The sequence below is a fragment of the Cyanistes caeruleus genome, chromosome 13, assembly GCF_971803275.1.
Source record: "Cyanistes caeruleus chromosome 13, bCyaCae1.hap1.1, whole genome shotgun sequence".
Lineage (NCBI taxonomy): Eukaryota > Metazoa > Chordata > Aves > Passeriformes > Paridae > Cyanistes > Cyanistes caeruleus.
Genome location: NC_141713.1, coordinates 3,484,327 through 3,505,708, shown reverse-complemented (window position 1 = coordinate 3,505,708; position 21,382 = coordinate 3,484,327). Strand labels below are relative to the sequence as shown.

The following is a 21,382-nucleotide window of genomic DNA, read 5'->3' as shown; positions in this document are numbered from 1 at the left end:
TTACTGAGGGAGAGGTTTTCTTCACCTGGGCAGTAGCCCACAGGAGAGCCACACTTACCTGTGGGGTGAAATGAGCTGAACCAAGAGCTCACAGTAGATCAAGCTCTTTCCAAACTGCCTTTTTTAAAAAAAAGCTCACTTGTTTGTTCTGCTTCACAAACTGAGCAGTACAAGCAACAGTAAAAATGTGATGCATCCCAAATTCTCGCTGTGAGGATGGGTTTCGTGACCAGTCTGCACAAGGCCTTTAGATCCAAACCATCTGTGGGGCTCAGAGTATGCAAACTATTCATGTTGTCTTAAAGATTTAGCAGGGAGCAAGGCCTCAGTGTGCCAGAATCTGTAGGAAAACAGAGACCTGCACCACTTATGGTCCTGGGGGTCTTGTTTGAAGCTTCTATTGAATAGATTGATCATTGTCCTGCAGCATTTAGTGGTGGAAAAAGAAGCAGGGAGGGGGTTTAACAAGTGTCTCATATGGTTTGTGTTGTCTCTGCTGTGCTGAACCTTTCTTTCTGCTCACACAGCAGGGTTTTGCTTTGCCTCTGTTTCCTTTGTGCAGATGGCAGCAATAGGTTTCGTTTCCCCCCCAGCCGTCAAATTAACAGCCTTGGCAAGCTTTCCTTTGCTGGCTAGTTTTGGGTGGTGCTGGAGAATTGCTCCACTCAGTACATTTCCAAGTCTGGCTTTTTAAGCCAAGCTCTGTAAAAATAAACTTTTTTTTTTGTTGTTTATTTGTTTGAGAGAAGGGACCTTGGGAAAGCAGATATGAAATTTGCTCCGACTGTATTTTGTCCGCTGAAGGAGTTGGCTTTGAGTTGCATTAGAATAGCAGATTGGCTTCTTGCACAAATCTCCCACAAGCAACGGGCTGAATTGGGAAAAGCTGGTGGGCAGAGGTACTGGAAACAATCTTCTGAGTTACAGCATCCACGGGAGAGATTAATGAAAACTCTGGCCTCCTATCTCCAAACTCCACAGCGAAGCTGTTCGACCCACCCAGTTGCACTGATCAGCTTCAGAATACCATGATATCCTGAGCTGGTGAATTTGCAGCTTGATTTTCCTCTTTCCTCCAGTCACAGTAAGCCAAATCAATCTCAAGGAGCAGTAGCAGAATGGCAGCCCTACACCATGCAGTAATACCAACGTTTAGCTTACAGAGAAATGAGTGATCTGAACTGCTCCATCAATACCAATGCTGATGCAAGTGGATCTGAACCAGGAACAGGTGAAGGATTGACTTTTTCATTTTACAAATGTAACAACCCAACCTAGAGGAAGATGGGAGCAGAAGGTTTCCTAAACCTTTGCAGAAAGCCTGTGGGAGGGACATAAACTCAAACTGAGCCAAGTGCTCCTGAGCCCTTGTGCCTTTACTACATATAAATAAATTGTGTGTCTATTTATAGTAGATATAGTTTACATGCTAAGGGAACTTAGCACAAATCTGAAGTTCTCTCACTGCCTGCCTGTGTGCCTTTCTAACTCAAAAAGCTCTGCTCTTGGCACCTCTTTGTAGTACAGCAGCATGTGTGGGCACATCTAGGTTGGAAGCTTTGTGCATGCTTGGTGCATCTTCACCTTCTGAGTTTCAGTTCGCCACAGAGACCTGTCCTGTGCCAGAGACTGCAGGACACAGGTTTTTGGCTATCTCCTCTATCTTGAGGATGTAGCTTGAAATAGCCACTCATCAGGTGTTTCATTTAAATTTGGTCCTATATATCCAACATAGTGCCATGCCAGGAACAACAAAACTCCAGAGCCCCTGCTCTGCCTCCCATTTGTTTCTCACATGTGTTCCAGGACTGCTCTCCTCAAACCTCCTCACTGGTTGTTTTCCTCTGTTGCTAGAGCCGTATGTCTCCCAAGGAAGGCCCAGCTCTGCCATTTGAACAATCCTTCTCCATCTGCTGCTCCTGCTACAGGAGCTGTGTGTGGAGTGGCAGTGCGGTGACGCCAGGCCTGCAGACACTGCCTCTGTCACTCCTGTGTTTCCAGGGAGCCAGGCTGGGTGAGGTATGACCAACTTGCATTTTAGTGCTGGGCTTCAGTGGTTTCAGTTTGTCAGGAATAAAACCACTGCCATCAGCAATGAGAATAAAAATTTACTGGGCATTCAGACTTGCTGTTCCTGGGGAAACAGCAGATTGCTGCTGCTGCTGGGAATAGTTCCCAAATGTGGTCTTTACAAACCTGCCCTCACCACAAGTAACAAGACCATGGACAAAATTGAGTCAGATCTACTCCACAGTTTCAGTTCTCTGTAGGCTAAACCTATGCTCTGGACTTAATTCCTATCTCCTGCTCAGTTGCACTTTTATTTCAGTGGAAGCAATAGTCTCCACAGCAGGCCTCAGATTTCAGGGGGTTATGCAAAGAGGACTCAGAGATGCATCAGAAGTTTTCTATCCTTATCAATGTGCAATATTAAGAGTAAAACCAGGCCCTTCTCAGAGCACTGGAGGGGCCAGAAGGTCTCCTTTGCATGGTGTGAGGGTTTATGGACATAGATGTGGACTTCACTGCCTGGAACACAAGTTGTTTGTTTTAATTTGCAAATTAAAAACAAAACTATGTTTATTTGCATCACTTGAGGGGTCTTTTGCTCACAGCTGCTTAAAAAGTGAGCTCTGGCTGCCAAGTAAAATAAAGTTTAATGTTACAACAGGCACTGGGAAGGGCAGAACTGGAAATTACCCTGCCAGAAGCAGGACACTGTAGGTACAATATTTAGAAATTCTACAAAGTGCAGAACTTGGCTGTGGTTTGTGACAGATGTGGGGCTGAGGTGCAGGAAGGTGTTGCAAAATGTCAGGCACCTAGAGTGAGAAACCCCATGGCTGTGAAGGTGAGGGAGCCATGTCCTCAGGGAGGCCCAAAGGAGCAGCTCTCTCTTGCCACACACCAGCTGCCAGCCCTTGTCTGGCATTCCCATTATGGAAAACTGGTCGGGAAGTGGCTCGAATCCCTGGTTTCCTTTTAGTCCTGTCTTGTCAAGCTTTGTGCTCTGGTGAACACTGGAAAACATGCCTGTTATGTTGGGCAGTGGTTTGCTCCTAAAAATTGATGAGGAGAAAGCTCAACTCCCCAGGGTTGCTTTGTCCTCTGGCCGTGTGGATGTGTCCAGTGCCTGTGGGGTCTGCGTGGGCTGGAGCTGGGCACAGCTCTCGGCCTCCAGACACCCCCAGGGCTGCAGGCAGGACACTTGTCAGCCAGGGATCTGGGGTTTTCATCTCTCTTTGAGGCCAGTGAAGTGGTTTGTGGGGCAGTGATGGCTGGTGTGGTCTCAGCTGTGTTTCATCTGACTCATCTGATGCAGTGGAATAAATGAGCAGGGTCTAAATGTTGTTTTACTGTGGCTGAATCTGAAAGCTCAGCTATCAGTACTAGTATTGTGGGGTGAGGTACTTTATTTATTTGCAGGCTTCCCCTGCTTTTAGGGAACAAATGCAAGAATAAAAGAGAGGAGTCAAGGCAGAGGAGGCTGGGGGAGGCTGCTCTGTTTGACAGCTGCATGCAGAAGTCCAAGTCAGATCTTTTGACACCCATCAGAAAGACTCTTTCCTCTTGTTAGTGACAAGGAAACCTGGAGGAGTCTGGCTGAGGTAGCCCAGATCAGATGGAGGCAGTATCCTCCCGAGCACTGGGGGGCTCTGGCTGATGTGTTGCCTGCAGGGTGAAGAAGGTTTCCTGCAGAGCAGGTGCTGCCATTACCTGCCTCCTGTAGCGTGTGCCTGTTTTGTGTTGTGCAGCCTTTTGTTGCCGGCCCTTCTCAGCTCTGGATTGCTTTGTGACCATAATTTAACAAGGCAGTTTACAATGGCTCTGACACCATTTGGGTAGATGAAGTTGGCTCAAAAAGCATCCACCCACTTGCTAAACAATGCCTCAGGCTCCGAATGCATTAAACTTGCTCTGCTCTGCTGCCTACATGCAGCTTTCCAGGTGGAGTTTGTTTTTGATGTTATCCATCCCCCTTGATGGCTCGTGAGCTGGCCAACTCTCACTCCGCCTCCCATCTCTCCTGTCCATAATTTGTTGTCTAATTTTTGGGAGCCTGCTCATTGCAAAGTCTTACACAAGCAGGGAATGGTCTTTGCTTCAGGAAATGTCTCTGCCCGTTCAGCTGGGTGGAAAGTACAAGAGCAGGATTAAGATTTTAATAAAAAACCAAAGGACGCTGTGCATGTATTTGTTGGGAAACTCTGCCTCCAGTTATCTGGATTTATCTCACAGGGGTGTTAAGATGCCCTGGGTTAATGTAAATTCTATCCCTGTGTTTTTTTAAGAATTGGTGATTTGTTGCTGGATTTGACTTCCTGGAATTGCAGAGACATGAAATTGGAGAGAAACCTTGATTTAAGTTCAGTTTGATGTGATGGAGACTCCAATTCTGAGTCGAGCTCTAAAAAAACCCAGCAATCATCCCACCAACAACTACTTTCTTTTTTTAACCAGAAGCATATAATCTTCCTTGGAACTTTTCTTAAGCACCAGAAGGGTGAAGAGGTGGATGTTGTGAGCTAGAACACTTTTGGTGGCAAGGATTCTGCGTTTTTGGACTTTGCTAATGCAGATCAACGTGTGTATATGTTGAAACTCACAGTGAGTAAAGAACAAACAGCTGTCTGCCATCCTGACAGAGTTGGCTGGGAAATGGCCCAAACACAGAGAAGTCTTTTAAAAAAAAAAAAAAAAAAAGGAAAAAAGGGAGAGAGGAAAGTGTCTGTCTTCAAGTATGTTTGAAATAATGAAAAGAACTGATGTGCAAAGCGATTAAGAGATCTTTGAGGATCAAAAGCCTTGATTCAGTTTTGCCAATGGAACAAAACTTTTCATCTGTTCTTATGTGGACCTTAAAGTAGGGCAGAGGGTGTAGTTTTTAAATTATTTCATTTCAGGATTTACTTTGGGCAGGGGGAAAGGGTTCTTTCTGTTTGTTCTTGCTCTTGTTATTCAGTGTCCTTAACACAAAAGGCCAGCCTGGCTCTGAAATGAAGAGCAGGGTCGTTCTATGAACTGGTGGTTCATTAGTCTCCTTTTGATATGTCAGAACAGTAAGGGACCCTTTTATTTTTTTATTCCCTTTCTAGTAATGTCTGTGTTCTTAAATCAAGACATCTTCCCTCATCATGCTGCAGTGTCTGAATCTTTTTCAGAGGTTTCCTAAGTGGGTTGTACCAATAACGTTCATCTCGTGCACACAGAGCAGAGAGTCAAGAGTTTGATGCGTGAGGAAGCCAAGCCCAAAGATTTTCAATGCTCTGTGCAGTAAATCCTACTCCCAGCTTTGTGTTCAATTGGAGCTGGATGCCCCCCACAAGGTTATCTCTGAGCCTGTTTTCCCTGGTAGCCTCATGTCAGCAGGACCACAGAGCAAGCCTTGGGAAGGTGGATCAGGGAGGCTCAGAAGTGCAAATTGCTGGATTCCAGCACTGCCAGCTCCAAGGCAATGTGCCCTTTCTTGGGGAAGGGGTGGTGGAAGTAGCAGTGAAAGGAGATGAAGGGAATTGGGGCTGTGAGGGTGAAGACAAAAGATTGGGAAGGAGAGGACAAAACTCAGGAATGTCCTTGTGTTTGGATTTCTGCAGGGGACAGTGGAAGAGCTCCCTCTTCCTGTCCCAGCTGGCTCTAACTATTGTGGGAAAAGCCTTCCTTGCAGGCTGGAGTATCTCTGCAGTCCCGGCATCCCTGAGGCAGGGTGTTTCTTTCAGCATGGATTTGCAGCCTGTAGGATCCACAGGAGAGCATGGATTTGCTCTGTAGGGTCACCAGAGCAGCTCTGTGGCACCACACACCACCACCAATGGGGTGGGTTTCAGAGCCAAGGTGCAGGTCGGGTGGGTTTAATGACAGGGCTCACCTCAGTGGTGGAAGTTGTGTGCTGGCCCTGTCTTGTTGCAAAAGAGCTGCTGAGAGCAGAGATGTTCCCTATTCCTGTTGCCACTGCAGATAGTCAGGAGCAGCATCTGGTGCCACAGGTGCTTCCTGTGACCTGGAGCTGATGCACTTCTGGTATGTGGTTTCCTGCCCTGTCCTGACTGGGGTCAGGTGGTAGGTGTGCTCTAACCTCTACAGTGGGGCAGCTGTGATAAAAGCCTGTTCTCTGCTCCATAAACCTAATTAATACAAGTCATATTTTGTTACCACATGTGCAGCAGAGATGGCAACTCCCATTTCTGCTGCTGTGGGAACCACATCCGTGTGCTTCACAGACCCTGTCACGCTCTGGTGACAGCCCAGTAGCACTACTGGAAACCTGAAAACAACAGCAGCAGGAGCTGAAAACTGCATATGGCAGAGCAATATTGTGGGTTGCAGGGTGGAAAATTTCTGCTGGTAAAAATTTCTGGCAAGGTGTGGACTGCAGAATGAATTAATCTGCTTTCTTCTTTGAGTTGCTCCTAGATTAGCTCTTTCTGCCTGATCCAGCACTCCTATGTCCATATCCATGGCAGGAATGAAATGTCACCATTGATACAAGCCTGGTGTGTAAAAGTCTGTAATTACAAGCCATTTTGTGAGCAATATGATAGGTGAAAAAAATGACCTCCTATGGACTGGTAATCTCCACCCTCTTGGCCTTGAAAGCAGGCATACATTAATTTACTGCATACATTAATCTGCTGCATACATTAATTTACTGCATAATTTTTATACTGCTCTAACATCATCATAAGCATGTGTCATTTTGGCATATTATCAATTCTAATACAGCTGTGAGCAGCAAAATAGAGTGAAGAGAGTCTTCGTGCCTGCCTTCAGGGTTGAGGGTGGAGATGGGATTGTCCGTGTATTGTGTTTTGACAGTAGCTTCTCTCATGGTGTTCACGTAAATAGTTATTTTTAGGAGGATCATATATTCCCTAGTAATTGTTTTAAATGCATCAAAGAACTCACTGATATAAAGCCTGTGATTTATGGGTTCCCGCTACTTTTTAATAGCTGAACTTAAATCCTGGATTCACTGAAGCCATTTGGAAAATTGGGATTATTCCAAGCTGGAGCAAAGGGAGGGAGACTGGTATTTTGCCAAGATCAGCAGTGATTCATTCCTACATTTGTGCTCAGCATCCAGTGAAGGGCAGGAGTTGGGAATGCTGTAAGGAGAGCTAGCAGGAGATTATCATGTTGAAGGTGAATCTGCCCTCCTCGCTCCCTCTGCTGCTAGATAAGGGCTTTTGAATGAGAAGGACCAAATTCTGTCACGTTTTTCTTTCATCCCCTCTAAAAGCTGATTTATTCATACAAGCTCCAAGCCAACTAACTTGCCTCCTGACTCTGAGGCATAGAGAGAACTGAATTTTGGCTGTTCCAAGAATGTCCCCATAGGGGTGAAGGACTGGAGAAGACCTCGTGATAAATATACTTTGGAAATCCCTTACAAAGAGATGTTTTAGTGACTGCTTGGAATGAAGAAATGTCTGTATCAGGTTAGGCCAGCAGGCTCTGGCAGCGTGAGTAGGGGCCCTCAGGGACCTGTAAGGGGACAGGGTGGACCCAGGACTCATTGCTGGCACATTCTGTCACGCTCCAGTGGTATTTGTCCTCTGGACCAAGTGAGAGGTGATCACAGAATAAATCATATTGGTGCTGGTATCATTTAGATTAGGTGATAAATGTTGAAGTCATAGAAAAAGTGGAAACTTCTTGTGGTCTAAGAGTTTTGTTTAGCCTGAGGACATTTATGCTTTTGGTGCCTGCACCAGGGTTCCAACTCCATCTCTAGGATGTACAGCCAGACAAATGGTCACTAACCCTGGGATGTGAGGAATGAAAGGGGCTGTCTGTCCATCCTTGTCCGTGCAGCTCACAGGGGCTGAGCTCCAGCTGCACGTCCAGTAGCCATGGCTGTAGTGACGGGGAGAGCAAAGCTTTTACAGCTGAAATACTTCTTAGTTGTGAGCCCCTGGGGAACTGCCTTCCCCCAGAGGGTTCTGTCCTTCTTGTCCTCGGGCCAGCTGACGTTGGAGTAAAGTTTCTCATAATTTTGATCTCCCAGCCCTGGGAGAAAAGCTCAGGGAGTTGCTAAAGTAAAAGGGACCAAATATCCCAGCATAGTTCAGTCCCCACAGAAAGGAAAGGACTTTGTCTTTCCTCTCTTGCAGAGCAGAGGCACAGCCAAAACTGTGTTTTCTTCTTTTCCTGACCTATCTTTCCCGTTGCTTATTTTTAAAATATATTAGTACTGAGAGCACTGCTGTTGTGATCAGGAGGCAAAAATAGCCAAATTTATATTTGTGGATAAAAGGCAGTAATAAACCCCCAAATTTCCAAACACATAGAGGAGCATTGACATCTAAATACCAGAAATTCTAAGCCCTTACCTTGCTAATTCATGTGGCATTTGGAGGGGCTGTGGATTTTTATTTCATCCTGGTATTTGTGGTATTTCCTGCCATTAGTATAGGAAAACCCTTGTGTGGTAAATGCTGGCTTTTTCCTCCGTTGGTGGCAGCCACGGAGACTTGAGTTCATGAAAGGCAAACCATCCTTTTCAATACTGAAGGATCTCTGAGGTACCTGGGAAGGAAAAATCTCATCGGGGTTGAATGAGGCTGTTGGCACCGTGACCGCTGCCAGCTGAACCGCTCCGAGCAGAGTCCCATCTTGTCTCCAGATCCAGGAGTCTGGGGCTCAGAATCCATTGGGTGGCTTCAAAAGCTGTAGCTTGGAAATAGCACTGATAGTCATTTTATCACAACCTCTTAAAAGTGAGCTGCGGATAAAGGTTTTGGGTACAAGTGTTGGCCTCAAGTCAGTGACCCAGCTTTCAGAAATTGCTGTTTTTATTGCAGATTAAACTGTAGATTGGGTCGTTTAGATTTGTAATGGAAAAATATTAGCCAATGTACTTTCCTCCCCTCCACCCTCTATCATCAGGGCATATATCAAGTTGCACTATCTGGCAGGGAGTTCCAAATGTTATTTGAGAAGAGGGAGGAATGCAAGCGATGTCAGCAGAAAACAGCTGAGTAGCGGTTAAATTTCTTTGGCCTGAACCTGCTCCACAGGGAAAAAGAAACGCAACAACTGGACTTGTTTCATTTCACCCCAGCACAAGCCATCCTTTGGAAACAGATGATGTTTGTGAGCAGATTCTCCTCAGAAGCTGGGCTTTTGGGATGCTGCTGGGCGGGCAAATCCTGCCGCAAATGTGGCAGGGCCAGCTCTGGCTGGGATCCCTCGGTGAAAGCATCGAGGCATGGGCTATTGCTGCTCCCTCATCTGGAGCCTGCCACTTTAGAGGGGCAGCTTGAGGTTGCATCTCCGTGGCCTCCTGAACTTTTTATCTACGTTGGCTTTAAAGATAAAAGCCTTAAGAGCTGGCTCAAGTGAACTTGCGCGGAGCTGCCAAAGAGCAGTGGAGGTGCGTGCAAGGATACTGTTAGCTGAGAAGCTGGGCTGAGTTAAATGGTACCCTTAATCCCCTTGATACGGGCAGAGTCAAGTTAAAAGGTCTTCCCCACTTGGAGGGAAGGCTTTGCACGTGTAGCTGCTGGTTCACTTAAGGGCAGTGCTGCCTCTGCAGCAGGAACCCCTTCTCAGCTGGCATTTGCTTTGTTGCTGAGGGAAGAAGTTACTTCTGCAGGGGTTCTGTCACAAATGTGGAATTTCTGGTCCGTGGGGGCTTTTAAAATAAACAACAATGGAGACAGCAAACAGAAACAGAATGGTTGAACAGGAGAAGAACACAAAAGTAAATATAGACCTTCATTCTGCAGTGGCTTCTTTGCCTTGCACTCCCCATTTTAGCAGGATTTTGTCTGGGGTATTCACATAGCAGAGATCCATATTTTGCTTCTCATCCTTACAGCTGTTGCAGGCAACAGGAGGTTACAGTCTCCTGCCATGGTCCTGCTTGGGTTCTTTCTTGTCTGACTGCTGTTTAGGGCCCCTTCCCTTGCTGGATTCTTTAGTTTGTCCCATGTCTCTGATGGGACAGCTTGGTCTTCTCTATGATGAAAATCCAAGTAAGAAAGGGAACAGGAGATGACTTTTCTTGGATCTGTCCCCAGCTTTGCTACAGCTTCCAGAGGGAGACTTCCAGCAAGAGCTACACAAGAGTCCTACTTAGATACTTGAGTCAGATTCTTTCCTAGTCCCTGATCCCTAGGGTTGTCTTTAGCCCAAGCCAGTGTCTGCGCTTCACAAATGTTTCATATTGAAATATTTTCCAGGTGTAGTGCCCAAAATGCATTGGGTACTTGTGCCGAATTCCCACTGACTTCGGTATGAGTTCTGCCTCTCTCATTGCAGGAAGTGTGGACAAATGTCAAGGTCAGTTTTGGGAGCTTTTGTAATGGAATGCAAGAGGAGCAAAACAGACCTAAGGAAGACAAGGATTTTACAATCCATCTGCTGTTGCAGTCAAAGGACTCCCCATTAATTTCAGTAAAAGGAGAAATAAAGTATGAACCAGGAAATCAGATGAAACTGAGAGAACTTGCCCATGAGTTTATTTTTCTTAGCAATATAGAATAATTTCTTAAACTGAGGAAATGTTCCTGATAGCTGAGATCTTCATTCTAGAAATAGTGTGGCTAAGTATTTTTGTATGTGGATTTAAATTATTCAAAAAAATAAATTTTATGAATATTTTTCATTAGGGACTGCAGAAATGACACTGATGTATGAAATGAAACAGTATATCCAAGATCTTAAACCAAATCCTGCTCTGAAGCTTTTGTCTTTGAATGTACTTCCTCTGTTCCTCACTCCCGTTGTTGGAGCCTGGTTATATTGCCTAGAATGGCCTGTTAAAACAGATATATTTTTATTTACATGCAAATTGGTAGGAGGCAGCTTGGCTGTAAATACTGTGCTAATCATTCCAGGTTCATCAGAACCCTAATTGGCTGCGGGATTGCCTGTAACTCTCAGTACCCTGAGTCAGAGCAATGGGGATTGTTGAATCTACATAATAAAGTGAGTGTGATGGAAGGTGAGCTCACACCTACTTGAGATGTGTGTTATCATTCCCATCAAGGTCAAAGACATTTTTTTTCCTTCCAGATATACATATTCATAGAGCCTATGCACAACTAATGAGTCGGAAGATTAAATGGTTGTGGATTAAGAACAAACCCTACTGTTCTCCTAATTTGATTGAAAGTTACTTGGTTCATCTGATTAGAATTTTGAATTCAAACCAGCTAACACAGGCTCCTCAGCCACCTGCAAAACTTGAGCCTGGCAGCCAGGAACAGGTTAAGGTTTCATCCACTCCCCCCAAAATCTCAGGGAGGCCAATGGATCTGAAGAACTGCTGGAATCCCTCCTGAACTTCCCCAGGGAGGGACTGACCCAGGGCAGAAAGGCTGTGCTGCCAGGGTCAGCTACCACCCAGGCTCTCCAGCCAGGATTGATTTCATGTCAGATTTTTTAAATATTACAGCAGAGATATTACTTTTAGTCCCTGGTAAAAGGACATATTACCTAAGATACTGAGATGAGGCTTTGCTCTTGAACTGCCATGCATTAAAATATCTGTCTTTTCCACACATACTGAGTTACATAATTAGCAGCCATGATTCAAAGGAGTCCTTGCCCTAAGCCCCGAGTGTCACTGCTTTTCCCTGAGGCTGGAAGCAGTTGGGCTGGTCCCAGGGCTTGGAAAGGGCTGCAGCATCACAGGTTTGGAAAACCTTGGGATACAAATGGCCAGGTCTCACAATAGGTGTGAGTCAGTCTTTTTGCACTTAGGTGATTTGACTTCCTGTTGCTCTGCTGTCTGGGCTTCTTGTTTTGGGGAACAAATCCTTATTAATTCTGTATCTATAACATCCTCACTTCCACCAAAGGCTCCCTGTGTGCATTGTTTTCCTGCCTTGTGCCGTGCAGCATTTCCTCTGCTCCCCAGCCGCAGCTGCTCCTGCTCCAGCTGCCTGCGCCAGGACTTTTGGCACAGCTCCTTAATGAATGCTGCTCCAAGATACTTGGCTTAACTTCATGGCACCCAGGAACATTTGTCCTTTCCCTCTAATCTCCTGAATTGCAGGAGTGTTCAGTATTTGGGCTTTAGATCCTGCCTGGCTTTATTGAGGTGTAGAAAAGGGGAGAGGAGAAGGTGCTGGAGGGTCTGTTTAAATATAAAGGAAAAAGATAATGGTTTGGGGCTGTGCTGTCCTAGTTCTTTTTTTTTTCTTTTTTTTTTTTTCTTTTTTTTTCTTTTTTTGTGTGTGTGTGTGTGTGTGCATGCATTTATTTTAACTTTTCTGTTTGAAGGAGGAGAAGGGACCACAGGGTTTGACCTGTGTATTTAACAAAAAGAGAGCACTGAATGAGAGGATTTAAAGAAGTTTTCACAGGTGTATTAGAACAGCATAAGATTCCTTAATGAAAATTGGAGCAATGTGTATCCACAACAGATATGAAACAAAGAGAACTAAGAAATGTGTTGGCATTCGAAAGAACAGGAAAGTAACACTGTTCCTGTCACTGTTAGAAGGTTAAAATCCTCCTGGCAGCCTATAAACTATTTAAATGATCCTACAGAAATTCCACTGACTGAATCATTTTTGGGATTTATAGCTAAATCCTTCACCCCAATTGAAGACCCAATGTACTCACAGCCCTGCCGGAAAATACACCTTAATGAGGGGAAATTGTAAAACAGGACTGGAAAAAAAAATCCCCTCTTCAGCAGAGGTCCTTGCTGCACTCCTCACTTCACATGGCCATTGAGATGATGGCAGCTGTGCTGCTGTGATCATATGTGACCTAGATTTTCCTCACAGTAGTCCTGTGCTCTCCCTGATCTTGTGTAGGCCTGAATGAATTGAATAGGAACATTTCTGGATGCTTTCAGAGAGCAATGATATCTTTTTCTCTCTCTCTCTTGTTCTTCAAACTGCAGCATCTGTTCCCCTTGTGGTTTTCTCCTTTTGCTCTCACTCAGTGCTCGTGAAAGAGGACAGGGCTGGCGTAGCTTTAATTTGGGAAATGGTGGATGGGGAAATCAGGGCAGGTGTGATCCCTCCTTGGTGTCCTGTCACACAGCAGAGGGTAAAACTCGAGTTCATGGGTTTAGCACTGAGTGTGCACAAAGGAGGGGGGGAGGGCTCTAGGGAAGGTCGAGGGGTGAGACTTGCAGCATCAGGGAGCCTGAGATTCTGCACATGGCATCAAGAACGCTTTTAGGTACTATTCACATAAAGCTCTTCTGCCTGGGCTCAGAAATGACCCTATGCAAGCTCCTAATCATCTGTGGGAGAAAAGTTGGAGAGGCTCAGCTCCTCAGTGCATGTCCAAGCTCTTGTTAATGGAGTTTGGCTGGATTAGTTGTGGGCAGGAATTAGTTTATTGCATTGCAGTGCCCAGCAGAATGTCTGAGACCATCCTCAGCTCTGGTGTGGAGCTCCTTGGGCCGCTCTCCTCTGGATATGGCTTCTGGCTTCTCAGTTCCCAGCTCTGACCCCAACACTGCCTCTGCAGGTGAACAGAAATCCCTCCATTTGGAGGCTCTTGGTTAAGGTACACAGAGGAAACAAAACCAGATCTGGTTTGGTTTCCCATGAGGGGACAGAAAGTCTTGCATCAAAAAAGGCTGAAGTCATCTGTAGGGCAGCTTCCCTTCCCTTCCCTTCCCTTCCCTTCCCTTCCCTTCCCTTCCCTTCCCTTCCCTTCCCTTCCCTTCCCTTCCCTTCCCTTCCCTTCCCTTCCCTTCCCTTCCCTTCCCTTCCCTTCCCTTCCCTTCCCTTCCCTTCCCTTCCCTTCCCTTCCCTTCCCTTCCCTTCCCTTCCCTTCCCTTCCCTTCCCTTCCCTTCCCTTCCCTTCCCTTCCCTTCCCTTCCCTTCCCTTCCCTTCCCTTCCCTTCCCTTCCCTTCCCTTCCCTTCCCTTCCCTTCCCTTCCCTTCCCTTCCCTTCCCTTCCCTTCCCTTCCCTTCCCTTCCCTTCCCTTCCCTTCCCTTCCCTTCCCTTCCCTTCCCTTCTTCCTAGCAAGTAGCACTTACAGTCAAAGTCCAGTGGAAACTTTGAGATACTTTTCTGGTGGGAATAAAAATAAACACTTATTCTCTTTCTCAGTTCATATGCAGAATAAATTGTAATGATCCCATCATCTGCTGTGCAGAAAGCCGTAAGGACAACTTCTCTTTGGTGCTGTCTTCAGTTACAGAACTGTTCTGACAGTGGCGAGTGAGTGTTACAGGTGGTGGGTGGGGGTTCCTTCCGAAATTTTATATAACTCCAATATTATCTGTTCCTGTGATTGACTTGACACATGAATTCAAAACAGTTGGAGCTTCTCTCCCACTCTGGTGTAGCAAACTGGATGTGAAAATGACACTTCCCCCTGGGAGCTGATAGTTTGCTGTTCCATGCATGGTGTTGGGTTCCTTTGTTCGCTGAATGTGGCACTTGGCAAGTGGTTTTTGCCACTTCAGGGTTGTCAGTTCTGTCTGCTAGAGGCCAAGATAAAGCTTCACAAAAAGCCTTTCACTCCAAACAAATCTTCTCTGTAATGCACTCACTCGATGACAAAGGAACCAGGAGCTTAGGGGTGGTTTGGATTTCTTTCCACCCCAACGTGTGCGCTCTTCCCTTGTCACGCTTTTATTTTAATGCGGTATTTCCTACCCTGCTGTAAACACCGGGGTGGTTTTTGTCTTGTGACTCGGCAGCGCTTTGCCGCGACATTCCTTTCATAACGCGGTGCTGATAGCGCTGGATGCGCTGCTTATCAGAGGGTTTGTACCAGGAGCACTTAGATAACCCCGCCAGGGGATGCATTAGCGGCAGGAGACCTGTGTGAAGCACTGTTGTGATACATTTGTGACCAAGAGGATAAAATACACGGGAACGAACCCGTGGAACTCTGGAAAGTTGAGGTTTCAACAGAGCACGGTGAAGCGACATGTGAAGAGTGTCCTGGTCCACAATGGGATTGTTCCATCTGTGAAGTGACCCCGGTTACCCATGGACAGTGCCAGGGGGCCAGGGCTGGGCAGCAGCGTCTGCCCTGAGCCCAGGGAGCCGTGGGCATTGGTCATTACAGACAGAAGCACAAATGTGAGAAGTGTTCATGCCAGTGAAGATTGCTCGGCTTTAATTTTAACTTGGAGAAAACAGATTAAATTTCTCATAGGGTTCACAAAGGTGCCTGAATGCTGAAATCCTCAGCAGTCATGACTTGATCCATCTTCATGGAATTAGCTTTGCCTGTTGATGTGAAGCTTCATTTTTCTTTGGACTTCATCCTGTTGTATTATTCCTTGTGCATCAGCAACATAAGGATTCGGACATGGATTGAAAATTACCGTGGTTTCAAATTGTATGCAAATGGTCTGACTGAAGTAACAAGTTGATACTTTGGCTTGTTTTTACTGCCTTCATAACAAAGAATGCAGATCACAAACCACCCAGAGGTACTGGATCCTCTTTCTGTGCACCAGGATTTTTTCATGCAGTTTGGCAGTTGACTGAGTCCTCAGCTCCTAATGGGGGAGAGGGGGTGATACATATATAGAGACAAGGCAAAAACCATAATTCCTGGTCAGACAGGACTGAAAAATGACTTTTCTACTGAAAGGCTGTGCATTGTGTCAGGACTGTCACAACCTCCAGCTGCCAGAACAACCTCTAGGGCAGTGGGATAACTATCTAAATGTAGGGAGACAGCAGTAGTAGGCAATGAATCTGCAAAATTGGAGATAAAGTACATGCAGTCCAACTGCAGAGCCAATTATAATCAATGTAGGTTGTTTTAGGGACTTTGCAGGAACCAGGATTTGACTTCACAAGATGAAATGAGAAATTTAACAGGGATGAAGAAAGGCGTTACCACGCTATTCATAACACTCCTTGTTAGAGCTGCCAGCTTCTTCCTGCATAAACCGAAGGGAGCTACAGGTGATGGAAAAATAAATTGGTCCCTGTGGGCACAGTGATTTTGACTGTACATGTGTATTAGAGATGAGGTCGATGTGCTATGAACTGCAGGTGAAATGGCAACAGTGGTACCTGGAAACCTGGTGTTTGTCAGAGATGCTGGAGAGCTGCTCAGAGATGGTCAGGGAATAATTTTATTCAGGCTGAGTTTAAAATAAACCTTTCCAAGAACACAGAAACTGCTTGTTGGAAGAGTAAATGGCAGATTGTGTGAATCTTTATGAATTTCCTGTCCTCTTCTCACAGTTGTACCGTGCAATGGGGGGCTTGTCAAAGCTGCAGGAGAACTTTGTGGTACAATGAAAAATTGAATGTCGTTTCCTACAGGTCAAGCCAGCTCCTCATTGCTGGCTCATCTCCTTGTGTGCACTTTTGAAGTACTGGGTTGTATATGGTCCTGAAAAACATCTGCAGCTTTTATCCCCCCTCCCCGTGCAGCTTTGGCTTCAGTCTGAGGCAGTTATGTGAGCAGGGAGAAAATGTTCTCTAAATGAATCCATCATAAACATAGTGCCTGTCCTGTAATGGTTGGGATTGGGGAGTAACAAACTAATAAACCAAAGTCTTTTATTTCTTTCCTTTTTATAGATCACGTGCAGAAGGCTTCTGAGAAGTGCCTTTGTCTCCCAGCCCTGAGCTCAAAGCAGAGATCACCTCACAGCTTGCTTTAGTCAGGGCTGATGAAGGAGAAATGCTGCTGAGTTTGCCTGGACACTCAAAGCCAGGGTAGGTTTTGATTCTCAATTGGTCAAGTCCAAAGTTTTCTGTAGCTTTTCTTTTCTAGAATAGGAATATCAAGACCAGGATGCTTCTGACACCCTTCCAAGGCTCTCTGGTTTCATTAATTGGGCTCTACACCCCCAAAATTAATGATTGTGCAATGTGTTGCTGTTCCATTCATGAGATCCACGGTTGTGGTAAATTTTGGCAGTACCACTCTCCTTCCACTGCCTTTGAACTCCTGCCTGGCTTTCCCCAGTCCTTACGGAGCCATCCACTTATCCTGCTGGCCAACAGCTTCTCTGATCCCTAAGGAGCTGATACATTCCCTTCAAGCTCTCCCATCTTTCTTACCTCTCCTCTTTTCCTTCATCTTTGCTTTGAACAAATTGCTCCCAGAATGGTGCAGTTGATGCAGGAGAAATTGCATAGGACAAATCTACCAAGCTGTTGCTTTTCCCTCAGGTTGCTTCTTTCGCTGTCACTTTTCTACCCAGGCTCTGTAGCCCAAATTTCTCCTGTCCTCCATAGACTGAGGACAGAGACAGCAGGAAAATATTGCCTCTGATTAATTCTTGTCTCCAGCCCCTTTCTCACATCTCGACATTTTCTCTGTCTGGATTATTGCCTCTGGGGTCAAAGGGTTTTGATTTTTTTTTTTTTTATACTGTGCAGATAATATGATGGTGGAATGCAACATTTGGTATGTAGATCACCTGTAATCTTGTTTTCACAGCTCTTTTTCTTATGCTTACATCTTGAATGTGAAGTTTGAATTTGTACAGTTTCCTTCCTCTGCAGCACAGCCACCCTGGTACAAAGCATTGGCTTTATTGTGTGTAACAGGTCCTAGAAAGTTGCTTAGATCTTTATTTCTTGGCACAAATAATGTGGCAGGAGCATTTTCAATTCTGCCCTCATAATGAAGGGAGAACTTTTCACTGGAACTCTACAATCATTTTTAGAAAAGAATTTGGAGCAATAAGAGTGAGTGACAGTTCTCCCCTCAAACCCTTTCTATTAACTGACAGAAAGGATGCCATTTGCTTCCTTTGCAAATAAAATGAACAAAATAGTGTGAGTGATACCTGAAAATACCACATAAAAAGTGCTAGGAAAAGCCTGCCCTGGTATCTGTTGAGAAAGGACATAATTGTTCTTATTCAGTCTCAACCATGATGAGAATCTCACCTTCCAGACCTGACTACACAACAGGCTATTTTGAGGAGAGAATCTCTTTACACTGGCTGACTGTACAAGGCTTTAATATATATATGTGTATATATATTAAATGTAGGCAAAAGAATTACATTCAAAAAAATCAGGCATGTAAATGAAAGCTCCTCAAATCTTTGAAAAATCTTCCTTAATATTATATAATAAGAAATACATAACTGTGCCTATTTTTACAGTAATTTTCTTTCATTTGATGACATTCAATAGTAAGATTTATTATTACCCACATGGAAAATATCCTGCCTGGGGGTGGTTGAAATAGATCTTGCAGACAAGTCATCAATCAGCTCATGTTTATCTCTTCAGAGATCAGCGATATCAGTGGCAGGAACAATTCCAACCAATTCAAGAGTATTTACCGATAATAAAAGGAAATGTTCATGTGGCTTTATACTGCTTCTCTCGCCAGAGGTCACACAGCATTTTTGCAGGAGGGCTGATTTATTGAGGCTCGTTTGAAGATGAGGCAGGGAGATCTCTGAGGTGTCCAGAGCCCTTGCCCTGACACCTCTGTGGCCATTGCTCTCTCTCTGAAAGTCTAACTTCCCTTGCAGAGGGCTTTAAGATAACACTGGTCCTCCCTGTCCCCACTGCTAATGAGTTCAGCTAAAAGGATTTAAGAGTGATGCAGACAAAAAGATCTTTTACATCAGCTGAATTGCATGCAAAATGATTCTTACACTTCTAAGGAGTGAATTGTAGCTTCTAACTGAACTCTGCTATAATTCTAAAGCAGAAGGTCTTATATTTGTGTCGCTGACAGAGAGGTTTTTCAAAATTTTATGACAACACTCAGAATATTTATAGGTATTGACTGCAGGGTTCAGGACAAAGATCTATTGTCCTTGAGGCAAAATAACAACCCTGACTTTACCTAGTACTTGCCTCTTGGTGTAATCAGTCTGGAACTAACACTGCAATTGTTACCTAACCCGTGTATGACACAAGGGTTTTGTTCCTCTCACTTTTGCTTTTTTTCCTTTGCAAAATTCAGTATTTATACTTACTGAAACAAAGAGCACTTTGAATCACAACATGAAGTGTATGGTTTTTAAGAAGTTATAAAGGGGTCTTTTTTTTTTGTTTCATTTCTATGTTTTTGTCTAAGGAAATTTACTGGAACATTCATTTCTGTTTGAGAGGAAACTTGCTCTATGTGGACAATAAAGATGATAGGATCAGGATGAATGTCTATGGGAGATAATAATAATGAATGAAAAAATGCATCAGTCCAGCACTCATATTTTCCAGGAACTGCAAGAACTCAGTTCTGGGTTGTGTTTTAAATCTGAGCCCCATTGTTCCTGACTGGGTTCCGAGTCTGTTGGAAAGACTTCTCTTTGTTCCTCTGAGCTGCTCCAGTCTGAAGCATTTGGACCAGTTCCATATTTTAAGCGAGATTTTTAAGCTGAACATGTATTTTCACTCTTCCAGCTTTAGAATGTAGAGCAAAGCATCTTTCCCCTGTTTCCTGCTGGTCGTGGGCAGAGCACATTGACACTGGCAAAAGTAATTTGACCTGGGATGAGGCGGTAGGGGACAGGCAGCAGTTATCAGTGGTACGTGAGAGGTGCCAGGAGCACATTGCTCTCCTGGGGCAGGAACATGCCTTGTGAGGCAGCACAGCCCAGGCTTCACCCCGGGCACGTGTGAGCTCTGTGCTCCGGGCTGACGTGATTTGTTCTCCCCACAGATACAAGATGGGTGATACCATGTTTTTCTCCTTGATGCTGTGTCATTTGGTGGCATTAATCAAATGCTTGTGGTGCCAGGGCCAGGGTTTAGTTGTGTCCTTTCGCAGGTGAATGCCCCAGCCTGGTAGCACAGAGGAGTTTTTCTTGCTCTCTTTTCTTTCTTGGTCTTTATGGAATTTTTACACAAATGGTGCTTCAGCTGAAGCTCTGAGGGTGACCTGGCCTCGGACACTCTGGCATTTGCCCTGGTTGTGTGCAGCAGCAGCCTGGGAAGCTCTTCCCGCTCACAGGCAGGATTTGTTACTGGCTAAAGTTACTCTCCTTGTAAGAGAAGTTATTTGGAAACGCTGCCTCTCACCCTTTTAGTGCCCACCAGTTAAACTTCTTCCCTTTCAAAATGCCCACATAAGGTTTCCTGGCCCAGCCCAGCACCCACCTTGTGTTCCTGTGGCTGTGCCTGCTCTCCAGTGTCACATCATGTGTGAAACACTTTCATACCAAGAACTCTGAGAGCTCTGCATTCCTGTGTCACAGAGCATTTGTAAGCCCGACCCCGCTATTGACAGACTGAAGGTCTGTGAGACGGCTGTGACAATACAACCTGGCAAATATTAGCCTGGAAAATACTCAGGAGCTCATTGCCATCAGCAAACCTGGGGTCCCCAAGAGGTCGATGTCAGCGTGCGGGTGAAGCCGTCCAGCAGGATCGTGTTAGAGCTCGCACAGAGCATGAACTCCTGAAAGGGGACTTGGCACTGGCTCCCGCTCAAGGGCAATTGTTGGAGCAGCTTGTGAGCAGGCAGCTCGCCAGCGAGACAGGGCATGGCTGTGGACAGCTCACAGAGCGTGTGTGTGCGCAGGGCAGGCAGGATGCACAGCTGGGAAACGGGAAAGGGATTTCTGTAAACTTCTGCTCCGAGGGGGAAGAGCACATTCAGGCGATGCCAATCCGTGGAGGAGTAAAGAAATGATTTCTGGCAGCTAAGACAGGTTTTGGGTCTGGCTAAATCTGACAGAATGCTGTGGGGGAGAACTGGAGATGTCATGGTTAATGAGTATGGAAATTATATCAGTAGCTTGGCCATCTAGGTTTTAAATGTTGTCAATCTATAACATGCAATACTTCAGTGTAACATTTTCTGGCTGCCTAGTTTAAGGCATAAAGACAGGCAGCCTCTCAGTAATGAGTCAGTATCTATAGAGAGCAAGCTGTTGATAGCAAAGCAGAAATCTTGGCTTCTCATCTCAGCAAGTTTAAATTAATCAAAAAAGATGGTGGGCAGGAGAAGAAGAGGGGTTGTTTTCTTTTGTTTTCACATTTTTGACATACCTGACAAACTGAATTCCCCATGATTTTTCTGCCTCCCTGCTCGGCCCACGGGAGCATTAATTCCTCTCTCCTCTTGGTGCACTCCAGCCCATGAACTGTGCAGTGACCCTCTTGCCCAGCTCATCTTGGCATCCTGGAGTGCACTTAGACTCTGCACAACGAATGCTGGGAGAAGACAAAACCTGTTTACTGTAAACACATTCTCCCCAGCACTTCAGTCCAGCAAGGGATAATTACCGAAACTCCAGGACAAAGGTGTTGTGGATCTTTCTACTGGTGGATAGAAAGGATCCTCGTCAAGTCTAATGAGTCTGTGGCTCTTACAGACATCCAAGTGGGCCTTGCTGTCTCCAGAAGAGACAGAAAGTAACTCTGGGAAGGCAGAGTGTGGAATCTGACACTACTGTGTAATTGAGGAAAAAGAGCTATATGCATTATTTATGAGCAGAAGGCTGGGCTTAATGTTAACAAGTGAGAAGAAAGTGGCTTCAAAACACTGGCTTTCTGC

The 21,382-nt window shown here is 45.3% G+C and overlaps 1 long non-coding RNA gene across 1 annotated transcript; it reads left to right on the top strand.

The window, feature by feature from the left end:
• Positions 1-793: 793 nt before the first annotated feature.
• Positions 794-16,620, top strand: LOC147650654 (uncharacterized). Its single transcript, XR_015275968.1, has 3 exons — positions 794-1,231; positions 1,855-2,019; positions 16,483-16,620. It is a non-coding gene; the product is annotated as an uncharacterized LOC147650654 (long non-coding RNA).
• Positions 16,621-21,382: the final 4,762 nt, after the last annotated feature.